This window comes from Cryptomeria japonica, chromosome 6 (genome assembly GCF_030272615.1).
Source record: "Cryptomeria japonica chromosome 6, Sugi_1.0, whole genome shotgun sequence".
NCBI classification, from domain to species: domain Eukaryota; kingdom Viridiplantae; phylum Streptophyta; class Pinopsida; order Cupressales; family Cupressaceae; genus Cryptomeria; species Cryptomeria japonica.
The window spans coordinates 304,285,265-304,289,829 of NC_081410.1; positions in this window are offsets into that span (position 1 = coordinate 304,285,265).

Sequence of the window (4,565 nt, forward strand, 5' to 3'; positions counted from 1 at the left end):
AGAAATGCCTAACGACCAAGCCTGGTCTTGAAAATTTGGAGAAAGGTCAAGAATTTGAGCATTTTTGCAAAATTCGCTCCTGACCCTTCCACAGGGTCCAGAGTGAAATTCCTTAAACCTCTACTTTGCTCCATGTTTGAGACCAAGATCTTTGTTTCTAAGGCATGGTTGGGAAAGGATTGATGTGTACTTTCCTTGAAAAGTGATTTGAGGCAATAAGATGATAGAATTGAAGCTAAATTACAAATTTCGCTCCTAACCCTTCCAAAGGGTCCAAAGCGAATTTTCCTGAAACCTCTTTTTCTCCCAATTTTGTGTCAAGCCTAGTGTTGATTAAGATGGATTGAACTTAGAAGCATCCTTGGGAATGCATTTGAGTGATTTGTGGTCACAAAATGTGAAGAATTTGTCCAAAAATGCCAATTTCACTCCTAACCCTTCTAGAGGGTCCAGAGCGAAATTCCTAGGAGGTCTAATGTTTTGCCTAGGCCCTTGAGCGAAACCTATTCCTAGGCAATTTTGGAGGTGAATGATTTGATCTTGGTAAGGTAAGGTTGAAAATGAGGTCTAATTGAGAAACTTTGTCAATTTTCACTCCTGACCCTTCCAGAGGGTCTTGAGCGAAAATCACATTATAGGTCCTGTCCCTGGAGAGGATCCAGAGAGCATTTTATTATAGGTCATGTCCTTGGAGAAGGTCCAAAGAGAATTGATCTTAATGCCTTCTTATTAATTGTTTGAAGTAAGAAATACCATGTTAGGATAAATATATTATGTATACTTAATCATCTTTTGGTTTGTTTTGCAGATCAACAAGACTGGGCTAGAAGGAAGAATAGACAAGGAGGACCTATTCAAGTTTCATCATCATTAAAGATGCCTCCAATGCATGGAGGAGGACTCAAAGTGCTTCCAATTTGGAGGACTTCAAGTGTTCAAAGAGTTGCAGGTAATAGACCAAGCTATCCTCAAGGATGGAGAAACCACAAGATGGCGGTGAAAGGGATCTTGCAAACATTTCAAGGCAAGATGAACTACTAGAGAAGGTGACTTGACCATGACTTCCTATCATCATAATGCAAAATCAAAAAGGGGAGGTACGTTATCCATCAAGAGAATCAAGGATAGAGAAGGATCAATCAAGGTGTGAGACAAGGTGGCATCCCAGTCATTGTTCCTCTAATCAGATAGGTCCACATCAGCATGTCCAAATTCAATGTACCTGACTCACTAGTGATGGCACAAAATTTGAGGCACCTACCCCTTCTTCCCATTGGTTCTCATGAAATGTAATTTTCTCATTGGCTAAGGAGAGTTTGTTGTAACAAACCCTAATTAAGGTTTCCATCTTGTAATCCTATCCAATGATTGTAAATCAATCACAACCTTTGAATTGTAAAGAGCTCCCTATATAAAGCTCTAGCTCTTCATTTGTAAAGGTTAATAGTTAGATAATAGAGAATAGTGAATAGTTAGAGATTAGTCAATAGTGAATAGTTAGAAAAAATATAATAGCAATTAGAGTAGATTAGGAAGATAAGGCAAGAAATTGTTGCCTTGACTGTAAATGAACTCCATTTTCATTGAAGTTATGGTGAAGTGTGTTGTTTCTTTGCGGTATGCATGGTCTCTTGTTGAATCTTCATTTTAGATGGTAAATAATTAGATTGAATGGAGGAAGTTATTGAGTGCACTCGTGTGGAATCCGCCTTATCCAAACCACTAACCTCTTGCTGATTGTAAGTGCGCTCTGCATGGTCAACTATCATAGAATAAGCTTAATCTTAAGTTGTTATGCATCTATTGTTCATGCATTAAATTGAATGGTGATCAGTGTCTGATGGTGTATGATTTGAATATATTCAAAGCATCCCTTAGAATATGGCACTATGTTGGTGTCGGATTGTTCAACCTGATGGTGAGACCCAGCCCAGTAGGACTTCACCTAGTTGTTCATCCATCTTCTTGCATTCTGGGTCTTAGATTAGATTCTCCAAACCCTGTATCTTTTGATATTTCTTTATCTTCCAGCTAGTAGATAGGATTCAAGTTCCAGTAGATTAAATGCTTAGGCAGTCGAATGTAAGTCCCCTTATTAATCCAACATAATCACATCACACCAAGAAATCTTATTCATACGTAGAGACCCTACATATAAGAACCTTGGAGTCTTCTCGAATGATCCTTAGGTGAAAACTTCAGCATTCAAGGAAATTTTGTTCAAGAGAGGATAAGATACCTTAGTATTTTATTCTATGTTCACATGTGCATAAAAAACACATCAACATAATTGGTGCTAGGAGGTCCGATCACGAATGTGAAACTCTTGAATCCAAGGAAGATCAATGGAGAGCTTTTTCTCGATGCTCGACAGAATTGAAGCACAAGGAAGGCATGATTGTGGATACATGAATGGAGTAGTTGATGCTGGAATTCACCCTTTGGTGGACTTGCAAAGAAAGGAAGCACTTTGCATAGCTAGAACCAGTTGAGCTTTCGAAGCTGAATTTGAGATTTCAAGATCTCTCTTATTCCAGAAAATCCAAAAAAAGTTAAAAAAAAAATCCAAAAAAAGTGAAATAAACAGAAAATCTAAAAAATCAAAAAAGAAAGATTTCTCAATGGAGCAACAACAGTTTCATGACAAGCAACAAGTTGATATTCCTCAACTTTGGCAAAGATTGAATACACAGCTTTATCCATGCAGATTGTCCGAGTTTGCAAGGCCAGGGCAGTGTCGAATCCATAAGATAGATGAACATGATGAAATGCATTGCTTGAAATACTTATCAAGGATGGAATCGGTAGCGCAGGGAAAGATCTTCTTTTGGGATGTTCCTAGACCAGAGGTAGAAGAAAGCAATTTCAGCATCCTAGAAAGAAAAGATCATCTTACGAGCTTTTGGTGGATGATTGAGAGTCAGCTTATTTTGAATGATGAAATATGTTTAGAAGGCATATTGTTACTGTTACCAAAATTTTGCACATGCCAAATTTGGCCCCCTAATGAAGCCTTGCATTCATTTTGAAAAGGTCCAAATCATGAGCAAGAAATCAGAAATACACCTTTTTTTTCTCTAACTTGTTTGCTTCATGTGCAGATATAGGAAAGTAAGACAACATGTGGGTTAAAATGGGCTCCCGAAGAGGTTGAGCTTAGCATGTTGTAGATCACAGAGACATCTATGCTCCATTGCAGATGAAATGGTGTGGCTATTAAAACCTTAAGGCCAAAAGAAACTCAAAGCAAAATGCAATCGACCTATGTAAAGTTTTTACTTGGGTGCCAAACAGGGTTTTAAAAGGCCTTAGAATTTTCCAAGCAGTTTCAGTTGCCAGGCAGGAGGACCTTTTATCCCACATCGGCTGCATGGAGGGAGTTTATCACATTTAAATATAAGGTCACATATAACTATAGTGTCAAAGCTTACAGGCTTTTGGCAAGAAGAAGCTCATGGCCTGGTGGACCCCGTGCATGCGCATCACAAGGCATCCTAATTTTGTGATCGGCTTGTGGGAGGAGACTAAAGAGCAGCAAGTTGAAGAAAGATCAACGGTGATCGTAGAGATCTAATGGTTGTCGCTAAGGCTCAAATGAAAGATGCACATTGGGTTATTGCCACGACTTGGCAACTGATGACATGGTGAAACAGAAAGTATAAGACCAAAGTTGAGGTGGCGGTCTAGTGGCTGGTGACATGGTAGGGATGAGCGACATCAAGTAGACCTTGGCCGCGATGAGTCTCAAAAAAGTTTCACCGAAGGCTCAGTTTCATCAACATAATAATATCAATGAAACCATAGGTTTGATGAGACTAGTAAATGGCTTGTCGAGAGAGTAGTTTGGCCGAAAGAAGGATATCCGACAGAGCAAGACGCATGGCAAGCCCGACAAACAGGTGGTGCCTAGGCGGATCGCATGAGCCAATCAGAGGGTGACACATCTTGACACTCAACACAAGAGAGAAAAATAAGTTGAGGTTAAAGGTGGAGCAAATTAAGGAAAGATAAATGGTAGTCTGAAAGATCTAAGGGCTATTTCTATACCGCTATAGAAAGAAGCTCACCAGTTACCTTTGTGACTTGGTGACAAAGCATGTGCAAAAAAGGTGAGCGGCTAAGGTGCTAAAGATCAAGCGATTTGAGGATAGATCGATGGTTGTCGCTATACCTCATGATAAAGATGCTCGATGATTATCCCCTGTGACATAGAAACTGATGACGTGGTGGTTAAGGTGGCACCCAGTTGGATCCAAAAATGGTGACACGTGGTGACACCGTGGCATAAGGGAAAGTGCTCAGAGAGGCTAGAGATCGTGCAAGTCCAAAGGATCTGATGGTGGTCACTAAGGTGCAATGGAAAGTTGCACACCAAGTTATCATTGCAACTTGGTGACAAGACAAGTGGCATGTCTAGATGGCAGACAAAGTGGACCCACAAGCAAATCAGAGGCTGACACATGGCAAAAGGCTATAGATAAGCAGATGTATATATTTTTAAGTCAACTTTGAACTTGAACTTTCAACAGTTCAAAGTGGTTCAATAGTTCAAAGTTCATTGGTTC